At 41.3% G+C, this 27,866-nt stretch overlaps 1 protein-coding gene and 1 pseudogene across 7 annotated transcripts in view; one reads left to right on the plus strand and one right to left on the minus strand.

Annotated features, from left to right (window-relative positions):
• LDLRAD4 (low density lipoprotein receptor class A domain containing 4) overlaps positions 1–1,047 on the minus strand; it is a 612,879-nt gene extending 611,832 nt beyond the window's left edge. For 2 of the 7 annotated variants that reach the window (XR_016021123.1, XR_016021124.1), the window contains exon 1: positions 13–1,047. The gene's annotated coding sequence lies outside the window, so the exon portion shown is untranslated. The remainder of the gene's footprint in view (positions 1–12) is intronic. The other 5 variants (XM_074340421.2, XM_074340417.2, XM_074340426.2 and 2 more) reach the window with 3 other exon arrangements.
• Positions 896–27,866, plus strand: LOC148758394 (large ribosomal subunit protein eL29 pseudogene; annotated as a pseudogene).

Raw genomic sequence — 27,866 nt, forward strand, 5'->3', positions numbered from 1 at the left:
ATCTTCACTCACCTGCGGCCGCCCCTCCGGAACGGAGGCTGGGGACTGCCCGCAGTGCAGCTCGCGGGGCCACCCGGTCCTGCCGGCAGCGGGGGAGGGGCGGGGGTGCGGGGCCGCCCCGGCGGGGAGCACGCAGCTGGCCGGCGGGGAGCGCGGGGCGGCGTGCCGGGTCTCTTTAAGAGCCGGGGACCTTACACACGAGCCTGCCCTGCGCTCCCCGCCCCCCTTTCACTTTCCCAGGGACTCGCAGCCTGTCTGGCGGCGGCGGCCGCGGCGGCTCCTCCCCGGTTTGCAGGGGGATCCCCGGCCAGCCGCGGTAGCGCGCGGGGCAGGCAGGGCCAGCCGCCCTCGTCTGCCTGTCCCTCCAGGCCCGACCCGCAGCCCACGGGAGGGGGAAAAAGGGGTAGACTGTGCAGCGGCCGCCGAGCGAGGTGTCCCGCCTCCCGTCGCCGGAGGGGGGATTGTCCCGCCTCCCGCCGCCGTCTGTCTCCAGCCGTAACTGCTCGCGGAGGCAGTGTCTGTCTCCAACTCCTCGTCTCTCCTCCCTCCCCATCCCCCTCCGCGGCAGGGACCCGGCGTGCGGCCAGGCCGCTGGGGGCCTCCGAGCTGGCAGGGGGTGGGCAGATCCCGCACGCACAGACTGCACAGGCAGGCCTCTGCAGGCACGGAGCTGGGGGCAGGAGGCCGCGGGACCGTAAGGCTCCGCGGGACCCACCGGCTGCGTACACGATAGCGGGTTCAGGGCGCGCGCCCACCGCCGGCCGGACGGGGAACTCCAAGTGCCGAGAAACCTCCGGCTGCAGGAGCCCGCTCGCCTACGCCGGCTAGGGACTGTCTCGGGAGAGCCGCCCTGCGTGTTCATTGCATCGGATACCTCGCGGGCTGCGTGAGCCCAATGCGCAGCGGGCCTTCGGGCAACAGCCCCGATACGCACAGTAAGGCTGCAAGACACTTAGTGGGACGGGTGAATCTTCAGTGAGCCAGCCACGCAGGGCTCCTCCAGACCCCACGAGGTCACACCCTTAGCATCCCCGCCCTTTATTAGGGCAATGGATGTACCCTGGAAGGTCAGATGGATTCTTCTCGCTAGGACTCTTTCTCTTTGAAGAATCTATATTTCTCCTCCTCCGAAGGCAGACAGCATAGCTTGCATTTTGTCCTCCAGAAGGACTAGCGCTGACATCAGGCAACCTAACAATGTTTAATAGGGGTTTGGTTACTGCTATAGCATATGGGCATTTAACTCAATTTTATTACAGTCACGAAAACTAGACAATTCCCCTCTGCCAAAATATACTAACTTGCAGGCAGAGTCTAACAGAGGTATGGCTTATTAAAGGGGTAATCGTTTTCAACCTGTGCCCCCCAAAAGTTGACCGGCTCATACTTCGAGAATATGAGAGAAGAGAATCTTTTGAAATCTTTGATTAATTTGTCAGTAACTTTTTAGTTGGTGAAATGTTGGTTTAATTCAGTTTCCTTTAAAAAGCCCTTAGTTCTCCTCAACTATCATAGTAATTGTTACGTAGAATTTAGTCAGTGCTCCTATGTGATATAATAACTACCACTTATTGAGAGCAATGCACCAAGCTCAGTACTAGGTACATAGATTGTTTTATTTAATCCTCACAATAACTGTCACAACTATCACTTTCCCATTTTACAGGTGAGAAAGTTGAGGTGATGAAAGAGTCAGTAACTTGTCCCCAGACCACAAAGAGAAGGGTGTAAAATTCCCAACTGGCTGCATATAAAGCAGGGAGTTGAACCATACTGCCACCTATCTACAGCAGCTTTGACATCCAGTTCATTCAGCTCAGCCCAGCAACAACTGACAGCGTCTGCTCTATGCCAGACACTGCCTGCCCAGTGGAGAATGCCCAGGTCCTAGGCTAATAGAGGAGCATTTAGACTAGAGGAACAGCTTTGAATCTGTTTTTAAACTTTTTTAAATGAGGAGTGAGGTGAAAGTGCCTACTACAGGTTATCTGAATCTGACAAGTATACACTGAGTTTATATTTAATGTACAAAAATGTGTGCCGCACTAATAGCAGTTCACATGCTATCAAGTTAGAGAAACTGTGTTCTTACCCTCTTGGAGTCAAAAGAGAAATAGCTTTTTCATTCTAAACCGGAAACTGCCCAGGGACAGTGAAGAAGAAAATGGTTTTTCCAAGACCACAAAACAATTTGTTCTTCTATTTCACTTGTGCATAATTTCCTTGTGTATAATTTAACTCCTTTAAATTGAGAACTGAATTTTAAAATCGTAACCTCAATTTTAACACTTATGATGAATCTTAATTAATCTTGCACTTCCTTTTCTTGTTGTCTTCCCTAATTATAACTAGAAACTACATATCTCTATTTCTAGTCTTAGAAAATAGCTATGAGAGGAAACTCTCCCTGCATTTACCACTCTGTCCTCCCTGTATTTGTTTTCCATTTCAGTTGTTCTCTCCCACACCCCTCCACACACACACACACACACACACACACACACACACACTCTCACAGCAATGGGAGAGTTGGAGGCATTTAGTTATATGTTTGCCTTCTGTAAATTTAGACCAATTATATGTCAGCTTGACTCTGTTCCTAATCTATCAGTTTCACTCCAAGGGCCCAGAGTGAAGTCCAGAAGAGCAGGACTTTGTTTTGCTCAGAACAGTGGAGAATGTGTATCCCAAGCACACAGAATTGTGCCTGACACTCACTAAGGACTCAAGAGATATTTGGGGAATGAGTGGAGTCTAATATTAGGATAGACACATTAAAAAACATCATTGAATTGAGTGGAAATCAACTGAAATTGGTTTCAAGGAGTAGGACATGAGAAAAATTCTTTCTCAGTATGAATCCATTGCAGTTTACCTAGAGTCAATTATATCCTGACTATACTTAGTTCATAGAAGAAAGTCAATCATCTAAGAAGACAAAAGTAGAAAGGGCAAACATAAGCAAATGTTGAAAAAAAAAAATCCTAACGGCCCCAACTGACCACAAGATGAATGTGAATCAGAGAATATAATTCTTTTGTTTGAATCGTGTGCATAATATTTAGATGAAACTTAAGCTATCCAAAATGATCCTTTCTATCCTTTGTACCTTTTAATTTAAATAAGAAGTAGAGAGAAGGAAATGAGAAAGAGAAGCTGGCATTGCGTGGTTCTGTTGGGGGAGTGAGAGCCCAAGTCTGGATAAATACATAGGACTAGAATCCATGGATAAGCTAAGCTCGGGAGAGAGGGATCTGTCCCATGTGCCTCAAAGATGTCATGGGCATGTTTCATCACATTACGCTGCATCATCAGACTGTCCAAGTGTTCAATCTGTAAACTGGAGATAATAATTCCTACAACACAGAATCTGTTGTGAGGTTGGCCATGTCCCCATCTACATACATATACCCTCTCTGGGAACCAAAAACCACTCTCCTCCTTCTATGGGTTTAGGTTTAAAATCACAAGCGACAGAAAGGAAAATGGTTTTATCAGGCAACTTCTGCTTTCAACCTTGCTGAAATATTCTCCTTGGGCAAAACAAAACCACAGTATCTGCTCTCTCCTTGAAAAGGAGTGGGTAAAGGAACAGGAAAAATACAGCAAGAAAAAAAATAATGATTGCCTCAAAGATTATCTATCCAGATACATTTATGTATGGTATCTATACATCGGTTAACAAAAATGATGGAACAATTCTTGAACAATGACACATTAATTTCAAGTCATTTACAAATATTATAATAAATCTTCGCAGTCTGTTAAGGCCACAGCAGTTCACAACTTCTGCCTCTTCTGGTGTCCAGTGGCCCCCAAGTTAACCCACACCCTGGCAGAGCATCTCAGGGCTTGATGAGCCTTGCCTTGAACTTTGGTGCTTCCCTCTCTGCTGCAATGACCAGCAGCTGGATGTAAAGTAGCCACATCAGCCTCACCCTATTCCATTGCTTTCTGACACACAGTCTAGCCAGCTCCCTAAATTATCAATAGGTTAATTATTTAGGACAGAAACTGCTCCAAAATATACTCAATAAATATTAGCTTCCTTTAGTTATTTTCTCTTCGTACCAGCAGGGACAAGCTCTCTAGTGACTTTGTACCATGTCAACTTAGCCATGCTGAATCTGTGCTTCCCAGAATTCTCTTCCAGTGGGGTTTCAGGTTAGAGATGCCACAAGAGAAAGTTGTGTGCAATGCAGAAAGAGGAAGTCAAAAAATGATTGGCCCGCTGCAGGGTAGCATGGGGCGCCAGGAACTGTGAAGCCAGCACACATCCCTGACCTGTCCTCCCTTTGTCCCCTTGTTCCTGTTCAGGTGGGGGCATGTGCAACCCTCTGACAAAGGGTGCCAGCCTCTTCTACAGGTTACCTGCATCGTCAAAGTTGAAGGGGAAAAAGACAGACAGTTTCTTTGTCTTCATGGACTCCAGGTTGTCCCTCTGTCTGTATCTGTCCTTGCTCTCCTCAACTTCAAGGCCAGTTTTCCTCCCTACCTGCCAGGCCTACCAGACCTAGATTCAGTGGCCTTCCAGAAGTTTCTCCCTATTGCCTATGAGTCCTGGTTCCATGTCACTTACAAAAGTTCTGCTTTTCTGATAGAAAACTGACTTATACAGAATCATATACCTGTGTATCACCCCATCTTAGCTGGAGATCGTTTTTTTGTAGAGAACATAACCCCCTCAAATCTAGCTTGCTTTAAGGAAAGGTATTCCATAAAAAGTTGTCAAACTACTTTAAAGGTACTTTACAAAAAAAAAAAAACTGAACAGCCAATAAGCACATGAAAAGTTACTCAACTCATTAGAGAAATGTAAGTTAAAACCATTATGAAATAGCATATCCACTGGAAGAGCGAAAATTAAAAAGAATGACAATTCTAAATATTCACAAGGATGTGGAAAAGCTAGAACTTGCATAGCCAGCAATTCCATTCCCAGGAGAGTTGGAGCAATAAGTGCAGATGTTGGCCAAAAGGTAAGTACAAGCATCTCCATACCAGTTCATTCATTGGTATTAAAAATAAAAACCTGGAAACAACCCAAATGTCCATCTGTGGGTAAAGAATAAATAACTTGTGGTACACTCATATTATGGAAGACTACACAGCAGTTTAAAATTTTTTAAAACTGCAAGTACACACAACATGGATAAATGTCACAGAAGCTTATTTGAGTGACAGAAGATAAGTGGAAAAGAAAAATAATGTATGATTTTATTTATGTGAAGTTCCAAACCAGAAGAAGCTAATTGATTTTAATAGAAATTGTAACAGTGGTTAACTCTGGGTGGTTCCAGATGGAAAGAGGCAAAAGAGAACCTTCAGGACAGGGGGAGGGGTGGGTACAAAATGTTCTATATTTTGATCTGGGCATGGTTACAGGAGTGTATCCATATATAAAAATTCTTTAGCTGTATACCTAAATCAATACACAATGTTACACATTAAAATGGAAAAGTTTTGAAAGGGGGAATTTATTGGATGTAGGAGGACTTTTGCAAACTAAGTCACTCAGCAGTAGAGCTGCCTCTCATAGATGGGAGAACAGCAGAAAGGAACCATGCCCACTCTACTAACCTGCCCCAAAACCTCACAAGTCTTCTTTCTGCCACACAGAAGGTCTCAACTCATTTCTTCTGAACGAATGACTCGGTGGTGCTGAGGTTTATACGCCCCTAAGATGTGTTCACACAGGAGTGAAGACAAGAGTTTGTACCCGACAGCATGTTTCTATCAATAAAGCAATGCCCCTTGGAAGCTGCCCTTAATGTCCTTTAAAACTGTTTCATCTGGAGAGTTGGGGACACACAGCAGGACATTAGGTCTTGGATTCTGGACTTCACCCTCAGATAGTTCTCTGCTTGGTCCAGTTCAAGCCACAAGACTCAAGGAGCAGATATTCTGTTTAATTTTGTTTGAATTATAAGTTGGCCGTCAGATAGTATTGGCTTAATTAAATACTTGATGTATAAAGTGCTACATGAATACAGGCATACCTCATTTTATTGTGCTCACAGATGTTGCTTTTTTTTCTTTTTAATAAATTGAAAGCAAGAAACTCCACTAGCAAGACCACAAGACCACACCCCTTCTGAATATACACATGTATGTACCATCTTTAGTATATTTTCCCTAAAATGCCATTGTATCCTTTTTATTGTGTAGGGAACATGAATTCCAATCCACACCTAAATGTGCAATAATTATAGTTTTATTTCCTATAATTCAGTGTAATTTCTGATCCCAAGCTTCCATTTTGCAGAGATGGTCGGAAGCTTAACCTCATTCTTTGGGTATACCCTCTCCCCAAATTTTAGCACCATTCTGGGGTTTATAGAAATACTGGGGCAGATGCAACACATGTTTCTGCTGTGATATTTATTGTCATCATCTATGTGGCCACCTGAGATGCAGCGCCTTGCCACTCACTGCCTGTGCCTTGGGTACAGAAGTCCTTCTTGTGGCTGCCTGTAATTCTATTTGCTTTGTCTTTTTCTGGGATCTGCCACCTCCCTGGAGGTTCTTCCAGGAAGTAGGGTCTGGAAGTCCCTGCTCCTGGCCCACAGGTATCTCAGTCTCAGTGTTCTCTACACAGGAAAACTTTTCCCTCTCCTGCCTGGTTTATTTAGATTGCATCCCCTCACCCCACCCCACCGCTACCAATAATCATTTCTCAAAGAGAAGAGAAAGATGGTTTGAGGAGCTAAGTATGTAGCCCACATGATGCCAGGCTCTAAAGACACTAAACAGGCTCCTGGGATGGCTGCTACTGACTCCCATAGCCCAGATCATTTCTGCCTTTAAGGACTGAAGCCAGATTCAGACATACCAAGAAGCAGATGGCTGATGCAGGAAGCAATACTTAAAAATTGCACCATTCCATTTAAGACTTGTAGTGAAAAGGAGAAAACTGAGTATCAGGAAACCCAGCTCTGCTGTTAGCTAGGTATGCAAAAGTAGGCAAGTCACTTTACTACTTTGAGGTACCATATCTCATCTAGAAGATGAGATTACAGACTAGATGATGTCAAAGGCCTCTTAGGACCTTTCCTGCTTTCATTCACCAAATACTTGTTGAGGTCCTACCATGTGCCAGGCTCTGAGCGAGAACCTGGAATCATAGCCGTGAATCAGACAAATTCTGCACCCTCACCAGGCTCAAATTTCCCACAGGAGTATCTGACTGTCAGCACATGGAAAAGAGGATTCCCATTTATAAAACGGAATGTTTTAAGGCTGCCACAGTCCCCGCTAGCTTCATCCTGCCTTTCCAGGTGAAATCTCTGGTCAAGCCCACCTCACCCACCAAAAACACAGGAAAGCCCAAACAGCCAAGTGTGATTTGAAAGTACAAGGGCTATGAGAAATGGTAGAAACTCCAACTCATTATTATTTTATTTCAATGTTTTGGTCAAGACCCTCCCTTCGATTTGCTTGGCCACTGAAGGAATGATTAAAAAAAAGAAAAAAACATTTAGAATCAAGGCCAACCCTTGATTAGGCCAAAAATGTTAAGCAGGCAACTTGTTCTCTGCTAGCAACCAACTAATCTCAATTAAAGCGAGAGCAGATAGCTCAACATTGTTGTAGAACTTTAGAACATTATGGGGAAGTGCCGTGAAGGTTAAACTAGTCTCAGAAAATATCTCTACTGCATTCTTGCCAAATGGTTTTCCAACTCTCCTCAAACTCACTGCGTTCCTGGGCAGCCCCTGTGGACTATGCTGGGTTTTAGAAAGCTGGGTCTTGCAGTGAGCTGAGATGTGGATCGTAGCAGGCTTCTTTCCATCACCCCGCGCAGTTCTCCCATGTGTGCAGAGCAGGCTGCTGTCCTCTTCCACGTGAATCTTATCTAAGGGCAGCTTTCCTGCTACTTTCCTTCTCCAAACTGGACAGCTATGGTTCTTTCAACCATTTTTCATGTGCTGTGGCCTTGAGTCCCCTCATCATTCTGACCACTCTTTTCTAAATATTCTGGCTGACCAGCCCCCTCCTTAGAGGCTGGTGCCCCAAACCCAGCACAATGCCTTGAATGGTTTTCACTACTTAGTAGGTTTGTCATTTCCTAGACATGAAATTTTCATTAGTGCAAACTGATACTGCATTTGTCCATTTTAGCAGCCAATCACAAATAGTCAACAACTAAGCATCTAAAATCCCAGAGTCCCAAGGACTTGCCAAATGGTAAGACACAACTCAAACCGATGCTGAAAAGGGAATCTCTTGGCTTACCTTATCTGTGAATTTCAAGGGTTGGATACAGCTTTAGGCAGGTCTAAAGCCAGGTTTTTAACCAAAGTGTCATATTCCTGTCTGTCTGTCTCTTCTCTATGCCCAGTCGGGGCCTCTCCATAGGGCACTCATGGCCCCCAGTTGCTCTAGCCTCCCATTCTGCCATCAGTTTAGCAGCCTCAATGGAAGAGTGTATCTTTCCTAAGGTCCTGGGAAAACTCTGAACTGGGCTGACCACGTGTTCACCCAAGATCCAATCACCAAAGCAGGAAGAAGGTGTCCTGTAATTAATCACAGCCGAGTCCTGTCCTCACTCTCATGTAGTGGGCTCCTCAGAGGAAAGAGGTTTTCTACGACCAAATGAAGGCAAAGGAACACTCCTTAGGTAAGAACAGTAAATGCTCACTCCAGTCATGTCAGCCGTATTTAAATTTGGCCACCCCACGTGCCCATCCTGGATATGGACCCAGCACCAAGCCCAGTGCCTGCAATAACAGCCCTCTCAACATAGATGACACTGCATGCTGCTTTGTAACCTCTTTTGTTTCACTTGACATATTATAAACAGTTCCTCAAGTCATCAAGAATTCTTTATGACATATTTTTAAATGCTGGATATTATTTCATGGATGTGCCATAATTTGTTTAAATGTTCTCCTACTGTTAGACATCATGTTATTTTCTTTCTTTCTTTTTTTGTGTCTACAAATAATATACACCAATATGAACATTTTTTACATCTTTTTCAGAATTTCTGATTATTTCTTTGGAAGAGGTTCCTAGAAGTTGAATGTATATGTGTGAAAGAATATTTCAAGGTTCTTGAACATATCACCAAATTGTTTTTCAGAAACATTATACCAATCTACATTTTTATAGAGATAGTGGTGAGTGGTAACTTTAACCTGAAAACAAAAACCACAACACATAAATAAGATGCCTATATCTGCAGGCATATAATGTACTGAGAGGTACAGGTTCAGAGACTGTACCTCTCAGTACATTATATGCCTGCAGATACAGGTTAGACATTTCCAGATTTAAATTCAGAGGCCCGTGAGCAAGGAATTTCTCATACCAGACTACTCAGGATGAATGGTCAGCAAAGTTTGCATTGACCATCCTAACATCTCAATTGATCTCACTTTTCCTACACACTTCACTCATTTTTCCCTATCCCTTCCCTTTTTAGAAAAAGTCCTAATAAGATCATTCACACTAGATGGCTATAAAATTTAATCCAAGCAGATTAATTAACATGAAACTAAGTTCAATAGATTAATCCCCCATTCTGACCTAGTAATCAGTAAGCTTATTGGAAAGGTGTTCTTTTTTTAATTAAAGTTTATTGGGGTGACAATTGTTAGTAAAGTTACATAGATTTCAGGTGTACAATTCTGTATTACATCATCTATAAATCCCATTGTGTGTTCATCACCCAGAGTCAGTTCTCCTTCCATCACCATATATTTGATCCCCCTTACCTTCATCTCCCACCCCTCTCCCCCCTTACCCTCTGGTAACCACTAAACTATTGTCTGTGTCTATGAGTTTTTGTTTCTCATTTGTTTGTCTTGTTCTTTTGTTGTTTTTGGTTTATATACCACATATCAGTGAAATCACATGGTTCTCTGCTTTTTCTGTCTGACTTATTTCGCTCAGCATTACACTCTCAAGATCCATCCATGTTGTCACAAATGTTCCTATATCATCTTTTCTTACCGCCGAATAGTATTCCATTGTGTATATATACCACAACTTCTTTATCCATTCATCTATCAAAGGACATTTTGGTTGTTTCCATGTCTTCGCCACCATAAATAAAGCTGCAATGAACATTGGAGCACACGTGTCTTTATGTATAAATGTTTTCAGATTTTTGGGGTAGATACCCAGGAGAGGGATTGCTGGGTCATATGGTAATTCTATTCATAATTTTTTGAGGAACCTCCACACTGCCTTCCATAGCGACTGCACCAATCTGCATTCCCACCAACAGTGTATGAGGGTTCCAGAAAGGTGTTCTTAGACAAACCTCCTCATGGCCCTTTAATCATACAATGTGAGCAGCTGCCATTCACAACCAGTCCTAAAACTCTTCTTAGTCCTATAAATATTCAAGGACAGAGTGAATTGTAGGCTGAGCAGTTGATATTTTGATGCCCAGCAATGTATTGTTTATAGAATATTAAAGTATCAATGGGAAATCAAAGTAGAAGCTGGAAATTCTGGTAATAGTCTTTGTTGTAAATATGCCAATTATGTGAAAATAATTGTGTGCCTGTTACCATTTATTGAGTACATACAAGCACACAGGCACCCTGCTGAAAAGCTGTATGTTTATTTCATCCTTAAAAGCAAACCTTGAGTCTCATAGTATGTATTAAATGATATGCTCAAATCATACAACCACTACATCCAGGAGTCTAACTCCCAAGCTTTTGTCTTACTGCCACATCTCCACATCTTGAAATCGGCTATGGATGGTGGCCACCCAACCTAGCCTCTCTAAAACTGAGACATCACTTGTCCTCCTCCACGTGTAGCATAATGTTATTAAATGAAAATGTAGTTGAAACTGATAAAATAGTTTTAAATTGCTAGTGAAAACACTGTGGATGCTTTAATATTGGTTTCGCAATGAGCAAAATGTCTAACTCTTGATCATGTCTGGGAACAAGAGAATCTTCTGAACAGCATCATTTCAAAGTCAAAGCTGCAAATCCAATACTCCCTCAGAGTTATTTGCTCTCCCTGTGCTCATCCTTCCCTCCACAGACAGTCCCCATGATTACAACACAGTGCCATGATGTTGTTGTCATAGCCCCCTTTAAGACCACCCACAGCAGAGAATCTGAAGCATCCCTATTTCCCCTGGGGATTTGCCCTCCACCTTCCTCCCCATTATCCCATACCCTCATAACTACCACTGTTATGTATTTTTGCTCAGCTTTGTCCAGGGGGAAAAGTTTGAAGATCAATGGTAATGTTAAAATTACCTAAGCTTCAGGGATATTTTTTCTTTTTATACCCATTCATTCTATCACTTTTTCCATTCAGCAAACTTTGCAGTTGCTTCCAATGAGCAGAGGTCAAACTCTCAATGTCATGTTTCATTTGAACTCTATTATTTTAAAGGGTGTAAAGTGGAAGATTTCACATAACAATTTCAAATTTCCGCTTCTCTTGAAAAATGGAAAGACCTAGCTATACAGCCCCACATACCCAGGCAACAGGGCTAGAGTTGACTGTGGCTGCCTGTGGTTGGGGTGTGGCTGGGAATCCTCACACAATCTCCTAACCAGTTTAAATGAGGAAGCAATATAGCATGATTCAGTTTTTATTTTTTACGTTTTAAAAGTTTACCCTGGCTGGATGATGGACTTAGTTTGGATGGAAGCTCAGGTGGATACATCCAGAATCCAATTGCTTCTCACCACCCCTGCCACCTTTCAAGTACAGTACAACCCACCAGCCTTTCCCTCCTGGGAAAATACAATAGAACCCTAACTTCCCTGCTTTCACCCTCCCTCTATGGTCCATTCTCACTAGCAATCCGAATGGTACATTTAAGACACAACAAGACTATACTCCAACACCCCCAGTACCTCCTATCTCACTTGGAATCCCATCCAAAGTTCTTTCCAGGGTCTATAGAGCCCCCACCCCCCTCTGGCCTCACCTCTTACATTCTCCTCTCTGTTTCTGTGCTCCTGGAACTCACTGGTGTAAAAAAATTATATACATGGAGACACTTTAAAATGGTGTCAGAGCTGCCATCCAAGAGGAACTGCCTTGCAGGTCTTATACCTCAAATGCTTGGAATGTTAAAACAGGTCAAAATAACATTTGGGCTGGGATTAAAGCAACATCAAGTCCCAAAGAACTGTTTGCAAAGATAACAAGAAAGATATTATGACTACTGGACTGATGACTACTAGGACTGAAAATTAAAATCATTGTTTAGAATTAGTGTCACTATGTTAGCTTATCTGCACCAACAAAAATGTCTTCTTTCTGTTGATGAAATTGTTTCCCTTCCCCTTTTTTTTTTTAAGATTTATTTTTTCCTTGAGCATCTGTTGCTTGCTGGCCACCTTCCTTATTCTAGCTGTCTTTTATGATTCCAGCTTTACTGAGCTATAATTGACATACGATGTTGTGTAAGTTTAAGGTGTACAGCATGATGACTAGCTACATGTATATATTGCAAAATGATTACCACATTAAGGTTAACACGTCCATCACCTCACGTTATTATTATTATTATTATTATTTGGGGGTGAGAAAATGTAGTATCTACTCTCTTTATAGCTACTCTTTTAAATTTTAATTTGCATTCAGTTCTGCCTACAAGCAAATTTACCTGGGAGAGGGGGAAATAGCTTTCTCCTCTCTGTGCAGAGACAGGAAATGGAGGGAAGCATGTCCATTACATTGTGGGATCTCCTCCCTAGCCCCACATGTATTCATGCAGTTGGAACCAATTAAAATGAATTCCTGTAAAAAGCAGGCTTAATGGGAGAGATCACAAAAGCTAAGGTCCTTTAGAAACCCTATGAGGGAATATGGAGGAAGAGAGGTCAGGCATGGATGCAACCCTCTGCACTTAGACTTCGGGATGGCAGAGGGTTTCTAGGCCGATGGTGTGTGCATTTGTATGTAGGACAAAGGCCAATAACAATGTACTAAATCTTGCTCTTTTTTTGTTTGCTTACTTGTGTGTTTTTGGTATGAGCTTGCCACAGAGCCACTGACACTTGGCTCCATTTCTCCTTCAGCAAATCATACTGAGAAACTTGCTTGGTTTTCTAATCCCAGCTGAAAGAGGTTTCCTGTAGAGAGGGACATTACCCCACCTTACCGTGTAACCTATCATATAAATGAGGACCTATTTCAAATTCAACATAGGCACTAAAAAGAATTAATAGGCATAATTGATCTACTACAGGTGAAAACTGGGACGTATGGTCCATAGTTCACCAGTAGGCACCTGGGTAATGACAGTAAACCAGATCCAGTTTCTCAAAGGGTTCACAGGGGGTGCTCTTTCCCTCCAAATATCCTGGAAGCAAGGGTGAAACTGTAAGATCATTGGTCCATTCTACTTGTGCTTCACACTGTAGCCTAAAAAAAAAAAAAAAAAAAAAAAGTATCTTATTTTGTTAGTTCAAATGCTTACGAACAACTGCCTATTATTGTCTTTATTAGTGTGCTAGGACTGCCATAACAAAATACTACAGACTGGGTGGCTTAAGCAACAGACATTTGTTTTCTCACAGTTCTGGAGGCTTGAAGTCCAAGGTCAAGATGTCAGCAGGGTTAGTTTCTTCTAAGGCCTCTTTCCTTGGTTTGCAGATGACCACCTTTTGTCTGTGTCCTCATACAGTCATTCTTCTTTGAGCCTGCATCCCTAGTGTCTCCCCCTTCCCTTTTTTAAAAATGTATTTATTTATTTATTTATTTTTTATTGTAGAATATTGGGGAACAGTGTGTTTTTCCAGGGCCCATCAGCTCCAAGTCATTGTCCTTCAATCTAGTTGTGGAGGGCGTGGTCAACTCCAAGTCCAGTCGCCGTTTTTAATCTGTAGTTGCAGGGGATGCAGGCCACCATCCCATGCAGAAATTGAACCAGCAACCTTGTTGTTAGGAACTCTAACCCTCTGGCTGCTCAGTGGCAGTTCGTTGTCTTCAATCTAGTTGTGGAGGGCGCAGCTCACTGGCCCATGTGGGAATCGAACTGGCAACCCTGTTCAGAGCTTGTGCTCCAACGAACTGAGCCATCCAGCTGCCCCTCCCTTCCCTTTCTCATAAATACCCCTTGCTTTTGTCTCCTAATTGGAACACAATTTAGGTTTCTGCCTGAATCAGTGCTTCCTGAACAGCTACTCTATTTTTGGTCTATACGTGCCTGTTGCCAGTCACTTTGTTTTTCTATTTGTAGGTTAACACTGGCATCCCCCAATTCCTGAGCAAGCTAGGTTTGCTTCTACCCTGTGCCTTTCATCTGCTATTCCAGTCTCCAGCACTCTCTCATACTAGAGCTTAGCTGGCTGACTCCTTCCCTGTCCCAGTTCTCTCTTCAAATGTTACCTTGGTCCCCCTGCCAACTGAGATCAAACAGGATCCAACATACTACTGTCTCGCATCACCCTTCTTCTGTTTTATTCTTCGTACAGCACCATCTCCACCTGACAGAAGAATTTATTTGTTGTCAATCTCTACATTCTACAAAATCTGAGCCATGAGTTTACTGCTGGGGGCCTGGGAACCTTACACCACCCAGCACATGGCTTCACAGTAACCACTGAGGAAGGAATGGCTGAGAGAAGGTCTGTAGAAAGGTTGTCGTGTGGGGCCAGGTCTGAGATCATGGGGACATGGCCAAGGGAGTGCGGTTGAAGTGGAGCAGGAGGAATATTTGAGCGCTATCCAGGGAAAAAGGCCAACACACTGTGGAGATGGGCTGCAGGGGGCATCAGGATGCCTTCCAGGTCTTTGATTTGCACAGCCAGATGGAAGATGATACTATTTCATCCCAAGGGTCACTAGGAGAGAACCAACCTGGAGAAAGGAGAAAGCCAGGAGTTTAGGTTCGGACATTGGGCACTATGTAGGAAGTATAAGCTTTATGGATGCCAGGAGATGAATGTTCTGGTCATTCTGAGATCTTTCTGTTCAGAACCAGGAGTGTGAGAATCCATTGTTAGCAGAGGAATCACATAGAGGAGTGATGCCCAGGACTTTGGCTGGCAGCCTCTCTGGCCTGTGTCAAGCAGCAGCTGGCAGCAAAAGACATAGAGCATAACCACAGGCACTCTTCACACTTGGTGAGCATATGACCTGCAGGCTGCTGCACTCAGAGTAGGAAGAGAGGGCCTCCAAGAAGCTGATGCTGATGTCCCCACTGGCAACTGGCTGGCCCAATGATACAACTGTGTCCTTTAATAAAGCAAAGTTTTTCTTTCTTAAAAATCTGGGGGCAGGGCATTTCTGACATAAAGCAATTCAAAGTATTGTGTGTCCACTGCAACTTCATGGCAGGGGCAGTATGACGGTATTTGGAAAATTATATGAAAGTAAGAAGGACAATGTTCTCCAGATGTCAGGACAGCCTAATGGAGGCATTGACATCTGGCTGCCCAGGAATTCTAGGGGCTTCTAGAAAATTCAGCACAGTGGATATCTCTCACACAGTCCTGAGGATCTGTTGCTCTAGGTGTAGAATCAGATTAAAAATGCAAGTAAAGCATTGGCTCAAAAATACAGGCTTGGGAGCAAGGTTAACGGCCAGAGTGGAGACACATGGCCTACATGAAAAATTAAACACAGGAGGAATCGCAGGTATGGGTGTCAGATCAGCCCTCCCACCCCCAAATGTAGCCAAGGATTCTGCAATTAGGGATTTGTCTATAGCATAAAATAACTGGGAGTCTTCCTCAATTAAGAAGGAAGAGGAAGAGAGAAGCTGAAAAAAGCTTTACATTTCAGAGATTGAATTGTTCCCATAGACCACAAAGGAGAGACCAATTACATGAAAATTTCATTTTAATGACAACTCTCATTGAATATTATCACTGTTGACTGCGTAATTTTGTTTGAGTATGTGTCAGTTAAACCCTCCACTTTTACAGACAAGAGTACCTTCTGCCAATGAGCTGTGACTTGAAGCTGTGTGATTTGTGTAAATGTGTTGTGATTAACTGAACTTTAAAAATTGACTTTGAGGGTCTCAAGGTCTTAGAAATGGCTGTTGGCTTTGAAAAAGTCACGTTCTAGGAAGGTAATCAAAGATACTTAACTGACACAAACTAAATTTATTTTGGAAGACGAAATTTTAAAAAATGTTTGTGTGTTCAAGAAGGATAACTTTTAATTTTAAAAATATGTTAGCATTAGAACAAAATAAAGAATGACTTAGTAAAATTGAAGCTGGAGAAACATCAATATGAACTCACGCACTTTAAAGGGATTCCAATTTTGTCACTAACAGGAACACTGGTCAGTCCCCTAGTTCCCTTAATACCTGTCTACAGTTTGTACTTATAGAAAATCCCAAGGCCTAGATCTTGGTCACTATTACTCTTCCCCACAAACAAGGGTTAGAAATTCTTGGAAAGTTACTGACCCCATGTTGAGGATGGGGACAATTAAGATAGGCCCAGGTTAGTTTTATTTGCCAGCAAATGTTTTCTAAAATGTTTGAGGTACTGCTAAACAAAACAAAGAAATCTCACTGGCCAGACTGTGTTTTGAGTATCAAAAAAAAAAAAAAAAAATACCCATTATAGTCAACTGGAGCATGTTAAAAAGACATGAGACTATGATAAATCTAAAAGAAATGAACTTTATTTTTGTAAATGATATAAGTTAATCTGTCTAAATTGTCTGAGTCTTACACTCAATTTCAAATCACCAAACTTGACTCTCAAATAATACACAAAAATACAAAGATATAATTACAGTAATTTTTTAAAAATAACCACTTTTATGTCCTTTCCAAATTTTAAAGTAAAATGTAATAACATTAGGGATGGAGTTACCTAAAAAAGTAAGGTAAGTCATCAAAATGGCAGCGTGAGGTGAGCCTCTGTAAACCTCCCCTGGAATTTACAACTAATATAACAACAATAACTCCACAAAGGACTCCCTGCACAGCAGACAGGCAACATGAAGAGGTCCACTACTGAATTCACCTAAAGGTGGGAGAATCACAAAAGTAGGGGAGGAGGGAAAGGAGAGGTGCGGAGATGGAGCCGCAAGGGTGCAGGACACAGACCTAGCTTAGTGCTCCGAGCTCACTGCATCCTGGAACAATCGCAGCTGCGGGAGAGGAAAGAACTCAGACTAGTAGGGCTCCGCTTATGGCCCACAGGGCTGAGGGGAACGGCTGAACCCAATGCTCACAGCAGAGACCTTGGAGCAAAGACTGAGAAATAAGGCTAAAAATGGTGGTTTAAGCCCTCACAGCCAAGCAGAGAACAGAAGCCTTAGGCACTGAGACTAGCCGCCCCCTCCGTACACTCCTAGAACTCGCTCCGCCCCCACCTGCCCGGTGCTAGAAGCGGAACAGTAGCAGTGTCAGATCAAAAGAACAGAATATTTGCTGATCTGAGAACTGTGGACCACAGACACAGATTCGCAGCCCAACCAGTTCGGGCAAAGGGGAGGGAGCTGTGGAAGCAGGACCGACTATGGTGGTGGTCGCTGCCATTGTTCTGGGCCACATCTCACAACTCACCCCACCCCTGGCCCCACCTATCTGGGCAGATCTCTGCAGGAGAAAACAGAACTGCTGAAACATACGGGCTCTAAATCTGGTGTGGGAAGAGCTTTGGAACTTCAAAAGCTCTCCACATACCCAACGGGACACTGCGCCCTGTGACCCAGATGAACTATTAACAGAGGATAAGCCCGTCACCCAGGGAATCCCGCCATTGTGTGAGAAGCTGGAATAGTGCAGAGAAAATATAGCACTACTGTGTGAGAGAGAACTAAAAGGCTGCAGTCAGAGAAAAATAAAACACTCTACCAACAAGTAATGGAAAACAAAAGAAAGACCTCTTCCTATCAACCTGGTGCAGAAGGCACTCTGTAAATGTCTACGAAGAGAAATAATAAATCAGTAATTGCCATGAATAACTAAAGAAACAAGACAGCTCAGAAAGAAAGTGAAAAGTCTCCAGAAAAGGAAATTAAACATATGGAAATATGTGACTTAAATGACAGAGAATTCAAGACTGCAGTTTTGAAAAAGCTCAACGAGATGCAAGAAAACACAGAAAGGCAGTTTAATGAACTCAGAAACACAATCAAAGAACAACATGAGCATTTTACGAAAGAGATTGAAATTTTTAAAAAGAACCAAATAGAATTTCTGGAGATTAAGAACTCAATAGAAGAAATCAAGAATAAAATAACCAGCTTAGGTAGTAGAGTTGACCAGATGGAGGAAAGAATCAGTGACATTGAAGATAGAAACCTGGAAATTACACGGATGGAAGAAGACACTTGAGACTTAAAAGAAATGAAAGAACTCTACAAGAACTTTCTGACTCCATCAGAAAGAGCAACATAAGAATAAGGGGCATACCAGAAGGAGATGAAAGAGAGAAGGGAACAGAGAATATATTCAAACAAATTGTTGATGAGAACTTCCCAAATTTGTGGACAGAACTGGATCCTCGAAACCAAGAAACAGACAGAACACCTAATCACCTCAATCCCAACAAGTCGTCTCCAAGACACATTGTATTGAAGCTGTCTAAAATCAATGACAAAGAAAGAATCCTCAAGGCAGCCAGGGAAAAGAAGACAGTAACCTGCAAAGGAAAGCCCATTAGATTATCATCAGATTTTTCAGCAGAAACTCTACAAGTCAGGAGGGAGTGGAATCAAATATTCAAACTATTAAAAGAGAGAAATTATGAGCCAAGAATAATATATCCAGCAAAGATATCCTTTAGATATGAAGGAGGAAAAAAGACCTTTCCAGACATACAGAAGCTGAGGGAATTTTCTAATACAAGACCTGCACTACAAGAAATACTAAAGGAGGCAATTCGACCACCATCAACAAGGACAATTTGTGGCAACCAAAGCACAAAAATGGGGAGAGTAAAGGCCTGAACAGGAATATGAGAATGGAGAGAGTAAGCGTGCTGAAGAAAATGGAATACTCTAAATATCAAATTTTCTTTTACATAAACTTAAGGGTAACCACTCAAAAAAAATCCAGAACTGAAATATATACTGTAATAAAAAAAGAAACAGAGGGAAACATCGTAGAATACCACCACACAGGAATAATAGACAACAACAAAAAGGCAAAGAAACAATGGAGACACAGCCTTACCAGAAAACTAAAGATAGAATGACAGGAAATCCTCACATCAATAATCACCCTAAATGTAAATGGACTGAACTCACCAATAAAAAGGCACAGAGTAGCACATTGGATCAAACAACTAAACCCAACCATATGCTGTCTCCAAGAGACACATCTCAGCCACAAGGACAAGCATAGACTCAAAGTGAAAGCGTGGATATTGACACTACAAGCAAATGATACCCAGAGAAAATCAGGTGTAGCCGTAATGATATCAGATGAAACAGACTTCAGGCTGAAAAAGGTAACAAGATACAAAGATGGACATTTCATAATGGTAAAGGGGACTATACAACAAGAAGACATAACAGTCATAAATATTTATGCCCCCAAACAGAGAGCACCGAAATACACCAAGCAACTACTAACAGAACTAAAGGGAAAAATTGACGAAAACACAATTATACTAGGGGACTTAAATACATCATTGACAGCTATGGATAGATCATCCAAACAGAAAATAAATAACGAAATAGCAGCCCTAAATGGCACATTAGATGAAATGAACATAATTAACATATATATATAGCACTTCATCCTAAAACATCAGACTATACATTCTTTTCTAGTGTACATGGAACATTCTCAAGGATAGACCATATATTGGGACATAAAATCAGCCTCAGCAAACTTAAGAAAATTGAAATCATACCAAGCATATTCTCTGATCACAAGGCTTTGAAATTGGATATCAACTGCAAAAAGAAAGCCGGAAAAAACACAAATACATGGAGATTAAACCACATACTTTTAAAGAACGACTGGGTCAAAGAAGAAATTAGAGGAGAGATCGAAACATACATAGAAACAAGTGACAATGAAAATACATCTTACCAAAATTTTTGGAATGCAGCAAAAGCAGTTTTAAGAGGGAAATTTATATCATTATAAGCCTATCTCAAGAAACAAGAAAAATCCCAAATAAATAACCTCATGTTACACCTTAAAGAACTAGAAAAAGAAGAACAAGTGAAACCCAACGGTCAGCAGAAGAAAGGAAATAACAAAAATCAGAGCAGAACTAAGTGAAATAGAGAACAAAAAGACGATAGAAAAAATTAATGTGACAAAGAGATGGTTCTTTGAAAAGATTAACAAAATTGACAAACCCTTGGCTAGGCTCACTAAGATAAAAAGAGAGAAGACACTAATTAACAAAATCAGAAATGAAAAAGGGGAAGTTATCACAGACACCACAGAAATACAAAGGATCATCCAAGAATACTATGAAGGACTATATGCCACCAAATTCAATAACCTAGAAGAAATGGACAAGTTCTTAGAAACATATAGCCTTCCAAGGCTGAACCATGAAGAACTGGAAAATCTAAACAGACCGATCACCAGTAACAAAATTGAATCAGTCATCCAAAACCTTCCCAAAAGCAAAAGTCCGGGACCAGATGGCTTCACTAGTGAATTCTATCAAACTTTCAAAGAGGATCTAATACCAATCATACTCAAATTCTTCCAAAAAATTGAAAAAGAGACAGTATTCCCTAACTCATTTTATGAGGCCAACATTACCCTGATACCAAAACCTGGTAAGGACAACACAAAAAAAGACAACTAAAGACCAACATCTCTGATGAATACAGATGCAAAAGTCCTAAAAAAAATTCTAGCAAATCGAATACAACAATGCATTAAAAAGATTATTCATCTCGACCAAGTGTGGTTCATCCCCGGGATTGTTCAACATCCGCAAGTCCATCAATGTGATACATCACATAAACAAAATAAAGGACAAAAATCATATGATTATATCAATTGATGCAGAAAAAGCATTTGACAAGATACAACATCCATTTATGATTAAAACACTTAATAAAATGGGTATAGAAGGAAAATACCTTAACATAATAAAGGCCATATATGACAAGCCCTCTGCTAATCTCATAATTAATGGAGAAAAACTGAAGCCCTTTGCTCTACGTTCAGGAACACGACAGGGATGTCCCCTATCACCTCTGCTTTTCAACATAGTTTTGGAAGTCCTTGCCAGAGCAATCAGGCAAGAGAAAGAAATAAAAGGCATCCAAATTGGGAATGAAGAAGTTAAATTATCACTCTTTGCAGATGACATGATGCTATATATAGAAAACCCTAGAGACTCCACCAAAAAGCTATTAGAAACAATCAACGAATACAGTCAAGTTGCCGGCTACAAAATCAACGCACAAAAGTCCATTGCCTTCCTATATACTAACAATGAAATCTCAGAAAAAGAAATACAAAAAACAATTCCTTTTGCAATTGCAGCAAAAAGAATAAAATACCTAGGAATAAACTTAACCAAGGATGTGAAAGACCTATATGCTGAAAACTATAAGACATTTTTGAAAGAAATTGAAGAAGACACAAAGAAATGGAAAGATATTCTGTGCTCATGGATTGGAAGAATCAACATAGTTAAAATGGCCATATTACCCAAAGCAATATACAGATTCAATGCAATCCCCATCAAAATCCCAATGGCATATTTTAAAGAAATAGAACAAAAAATCATCAGATTTGTTTGGAACCACAAAAGACCCCGAATAGCCAAAGCAATCTTAAGGAAAAAGAACAATACTGGAGGTATCACACTTCCTGACTTTGGCTTGTACTACAGGGCTACAATAATCAAAACAGCATGGTATTGGCAGAAAAACAGACACATAGACCAATGGAATAGAATTGAGAACCCAGAAATAAAACCACATAAATATGGACAGATAATTTTTGACAAAGAAGCTAAAAACATACAATGGAGCAAAGACAGCCTCTTCAATAAATGGTGCTGGGAGAATTGGATAGCCACGTGCAAAAGAATGAAACTGGACTGCTATTTGTCACCATGTACCAAAGTTAATTCAAAATGGATCAAAGACTTAAGCATAAGACCTGACACAATAAACTGCATAGAAGAAAACATAGGTACTAAACTTATGGACCTTGGGTTCAAAGAGCATTTTATGAACTTGACTCCAAAGGCAATGGAAGTAAAAGCTAAAATAAACGAATGGGACTATATGAAACTTAAAAGCTTCTGCACAGCAAAAGAAACCATTGACAAAATAAAGAGGCCACCAACTGAATGGGAGAAGATTTTTGCAAACAGTGCCTCCGATAAGGGGCTAGTATCCAGAATATACAAGGAACTCATGCAACTCAACAACAAAAAAACAAACAACCCAATTGAAAAATGGGCAGAGGACTTGAAGAGACATTTCTCCTAAGAGGACATACAAATGGCAAATAGACATATGAAAAAATGCCCAACATCACTAATCATCAGAGAAATGCAAATCAAAACCACAATGAGATATCACCTCACCCCAGTCAGAATGGCTATCATCAACAAGACAAATAGTAACAAATGTTGGAGAGGCTGTGGAGAAAAAGGAACCCTCATACACTGTTGGTGGGAATGCAGACTGGTGCAGCCATTATGGAAGGCAGTGTGGAGGTTTCTCAAAGAATTACGAATAGAATTGCCATATGACCCAGCAATCCCTCTCCTGGGTATCTACCCAAAAAATCTGAAAACATTTAGAGATAAAGACACGTGTGCTCCAATGTTCATTGCAGCTTTGTTTACGGTGGCCAAGACATGGAAACAACCAAAATGTCCTTCGATAGATGAATGGATAAAGAAGTTGTGGTATATATACACAATGGAATACTATTCGGCGGTAAGAAAAGATGATATAGGAACATTTGTGACAACATGGATGGATCTTGAGAGAGTAATGCTGAGCGAAACAAGTCAGACAGAAAAAGCAGAGAACTGTGTGATTTCACTGATATGTGGTATATAAACCAAAGGCAGCAAGGGAACAGGACAAACAAATGGAAAACAGAAACTCGTGGACACGGACAATAGTTTGGTGGTTGCCAGAGGGTAACGGGGGTGGGGGGTGGGGGGTGGGAGATGAGGGTGGGGGGGATCGAATATATGGTGATGGAAGGAGAACTGAATCTGGGTGAAGAACACACAATGGGATTTATAGATGATGTGATGCAGAATTGTGCACCTGAAATCTATGTAATTTTACTGACAATTGTCACCGCAATAAATTTAATTAAAAAAAATAAAAATAAAAAAATAAATGGGCAGAGGACATGAAGAGACATTTTTCTAAAAAGGACACACAGATGGCAAACAGACATATGAAGAAATGTTCAACCTCACTAACCATCAGAAAAATGCAAATAAAAACCACAATGAGATACCACCTCACCCCAGTCAGGATGGCTATCATCAATAAGTCAACAAACAACAAGTGCTGGCGTGGATGTGGAGAAAAGGGAACGCTGGTGCACTGTTGGTGGGAATGCAGATTGGTGCAGCCACTATGGAAAACAGTTTGGAGGTATCTCAAAAATCTGAAAATGGAACTACCTTATGATCCAGCAATCCCACTCCTAGGTATCTATCCGGAGAAATCCAAAACTCCAATTCAAAAATCTTTATGCACTCCTATGTTTATTGCAGCACTATACACAATAGCCAAGACCTGGAAACAACCAAAATGCCCATCAGTAGATGACTGGATTAAGAAACTGTGGTACATTTATACAATGGAGTATTACGCAGCCATAAAGAAGAAAGAAATCTTACCATTTGCAACAACATGGATGGACCTAGAGAACATTATTTTAAGTGAAATAAGTCAGAAAGAGAAAGACAAATACCATATGATCTCACTTATATGCGGAATCTAAAGAAAAGAATAAGTGAATGAACTAATCAGAGACAGTTTTGGAAACATGGAGGAAAAACAGAGGGTTGCTAGAGGGGCGGGGGGGTGGGGATAAGGGGAAGGTGAGAGGTTTTGAAAAATAGTCGGTAACCACAAGATCGTCATGGGGGTTTGAAAATTAATTTGGGGAACGTACAGAGGGATAGTGGATAGGGGGAGGGGGGTTCACACAGTGTGAGGGATATAAATGATAAACGTCTAAGTTTTGCTTTGTCTTGTGCACCTGAAACTAATTAAAAATAAATAAATTAAAAAATAATAATAATAATACTATATTGTATACTTGAAATTTCCTAAGAGAATAGACTTTAAGTGTTCTCACCACCAAAACAAAGTAACTATGTGATGTGCTAGATGTGCTAATTAACTTGATTGTCATAATGTGTATCTATATCAAATCATCATGTTGTACAATTTAAATATATACAATTTTATTTGTCAATTATGCCTCAATAAAGTCAGAAAAAGGAAAACTAAAAAAAAAAAGTCCTGCTGAAATAATAATGAAGAATAGAAAATGTACAAACCCACAAAGTCAAAGAAAATGGTAGAACAGACCAATTTCTGTGGATTTTTGCAGAATGGAAAGAAGATGGAGCTTAGAAAAGTACAACAGAGGTGGGTAAATACAGAGGTCACAGAGTGAGTCAATTTGCCACACAGAACCTAGGAGGACCTGGAATGACAAGGGGGAGAAGGGCTGGGGGAGATATGAACTGGGAACAGAAGTGTGTGAAGAGAGTGATTTGATCTATGCATATGGGTCTCCTTCCCCACCCTGAGCAGCCAAGAGACCTCCCTCCTCCAGCCCCCAGTTATTTTCCAGAGATAAAACACCCTGTACTGTATGCACAAGACAAGAGGCAACAAATAAAGCAAGGAGGCCTGGTGTTAAAGGCAGAAAGAGAAAGTATCCAACCACATAGCCCTCTGACACTTTCCTCTGCCCTGCTCTCAATCATTTATTCAATAAATATTTATTGAATACAACTTTATATGAGATACTGTTTTAGGGAATTCAACAGTGAACCAGACAGGCAAAATCCCTAATCTCATGGAGCTGGCATTCTCGCAGAAAAGACAGGCAATAAACAAATATATTAAGAAATATATATTAAAAGTACAGGTGATGCTCAAAGAAAACTGAAGTAGGATAATGGGATAGAGTGGCAGGATTCTGTTTTGGAGAGGGGATCAGGGCAGGATCTCAGAGGAGATGTCACAACAGCAGAGATTTGAATGAAGTGAGGGCGCTACCAGGATTTGGGGACAAGAGTTCCAGGCACCAAGTACAAAGTCTGTGAGACAGGAGCATGCAAGGCTTACTGAGGAACATCAGAAAAGCCAGTGAGTGCCAGACATACAGCGATGCAGGGAAAAGCAGGGATGAGGCAGGAAAAGCTTGTGGGGGCCAGATTCAGTAGAGTTTGAAGATTATTATGAAATTGGATTCCAAGAGAGATGAGAAGTCACTGAAAGGATCCGAGCACATCTGAAGTCCATTCTAAAGGATTATTCTGGATGCCATGTGGAGAAAAGATAAAGAGGGTGATGGTGGAGGCAGCCAGACCTGTCAGGAGCTATAAAAGAACACCAGCACTAGACTGCTCACCACCAACAGCACACCAGCAGGAAGGAGGAGTGTCACCTTTGGTGCCAACAAATGTACTCTGAGAGAGGCTGTATCTACTAGTATCAGGGCCTGCTGTTGAAAGGCAAGAGAAACTTCATTATACCACAATGCAGCCCACCAGGACACTGGACAACAAAGATTGACATACATGTACACACAGAGCTTCCAATTTCCTTTTTTTTCTTTAATTTTCCTAATTCAATTTTGAAACAGTTCAAACATGTAAGTACAAGAATAATGCAACACCGATGTATCATCAGCAAGATAAAACAGAAATTATTTTACCTTATTTGCTTCATATCTTGCTTTTTAAAAAATGAATGGAGGAACTAATAAAAAAGTAAAACATTATGCTGTAGCTGAAATCCTTTCTCTTTGAGATGAGGAGATTTTCCTGGATTGTCTGGGTTGGTCCAATGTTATCAAAACAATCCTTATAAGAGGGAACAAGGGGGTTAGAGTCAGCGAAGATGTGATAATAGAAGGAAAGGCGAGTGAAGGAAAGAGGGGAAAAGGAAGACAGTAAATGAGAGGGAGACAGGTGTGAGCTATTTAAAGATGCTACACTGCTGGCCTTAAATATGGAGGAATGGGCCATGAGTTAAGGAATACAGGCAGCTTCTAGAGCTAGTAAAAGCAAGGAAACAGATTCTCTCCTAGAGAGTCCAGAAGGAATACAGCCCTGCTGACTCATTTGGACTTCTGACCTCCAAAACTGTAACACGATAAATTTCTGTTGTTTTAAATCACCAAATTTGTTGCAAAATTGCTTGCTACAGCAGCAATAGTGAACTAATACACCTAGAGTATGCAAAGAAAACCTAGGCAGTGTGGCTAATACAAAGTAAGTGAGGTGAGTAGTATAGGATGATGAGATGAAGTTAGAAAAACAATAAGGCCTGGAAGGGTTGGGGTCTTTTAGCCAATGGCTAGGATCTTGCCTTTCACTCTGAGTGAGGAAATGATTGGAGGGTATTGAGCAGAGGAGTGAAATGATTTTCCTTACCTTATAAAAGAATTACACTGACTGCTAAGAATAGGCAGGAGGATAGTAGGTAAGAGATTAATAAAGGTAACTGTGGGTATACCTATATCTGTGCCTTCCTGAGGAACCAACATCAGAGATTTAACACTATAGGAGGAAATAGCCTTCACTTAAGTAATCCAATCAGTCATTAAATAAACAAACAAGCAAATAACAAGAACAAGCCCTGGGGTTGGGGGGGTGGGAGACCAGTAGCAAGAGGTGCTGCAATATTTTATCTAACATGTCCACTTTCTAACAAAAAATTACAAAATATGCAAAGAAACAGGCAAATATGACCTGTACACAAGAAAAAAATGCAGAACCAAAACTTACTATTTAAAAAAATTCAGGGAAACCATGTTTGAAAAAGTAAAGAAAGGTATGATGCCATTGCCATATCAAATAGAGAATATCAATTAAAAGAGGAATTATTTTATAAATGAAAATTCTGGAGCTGAAAAGTCTAGTAACTGAAATGAAAATTTCATTGAAGGGGCTCAACAGTAGGCTTGAGCTGACAGAAGAAAGAATTAGCAAAACTTGAAGATAGATTGGTGGAGAATATATAACCTGAATAATGGAGAGGGGGAAAAATGAGGAAAAATGAACAGAGTCTCAGAGAAAAGTGGGACACCATTAAGCACACCACATATGTGTAATGGAAGTATCAGGAAACGAAGAACCACAATAACATTAATAGCTGACTTAAGAGCAGAAACAATGGAATCCAGAAGGCAGTGGGATAACATATTCAAAGTGCTCAACAGAAAAAACTGTCAACCAAAAATCCTGTATCCATTTTCTCTTCTGGTCCCAGGTATTTGGAAACTGCAGGTTTCAATACAGACATGGTCCAAGAACCACACCACTCACAACAAGTCCCAAAAATGGCACAGAAACACCATCAAGAAACCCCAATCACAAAAATATGAATCTCTTAAGGGAGTGGATATCAAGTTCCTGAGGAACATGCACTTTGCCAAGAAGCACAACAAGAAGGGCCTGAAGAAGATGCAAGCCAACAATGCTAAGGCCATGAGTTCATGCGCTGAGTCTATCAAAGCCTTTGTAAAGCCCAAGGAGGTCAAGCCCAAGATCCCAAAGGGTGGCGGCTACAAGTTCAGTCGACTTGCCTATATCACCTACACCAAGCTTGGAAAATGTGCTCATGCCTGCATCGCCAAGGATCTCAGGCTCTGCTAGCCAAAATCCAAGGCCAAGGCTCAAACCAAGGCCATGGCTGCAGTAGCACCTCTGCCTCCAGCTCACGCTCCAGTTCCTGAAGGTGACAAGGCCCCCACAAAGGCTCCAGAGAAGAAGCCTCTGGTGATGTGA

The sequence above is a fragment of the Rhinolophus sinicus genome, chromosome 4, assembly GCF_057876585.1.
Source record: "Rhinolophus sinicus isolate RSI-liver-muscle chromosome 4, RSI-T2T, whole genome shotgun sequence".
NCBI classification, from domain to species: Eukaryota; Metazoa; Chordata; class Mammalia; order Chiroptera; family Rhinolophidae; genus Rhinolophus; species Rhinolophus sinicus.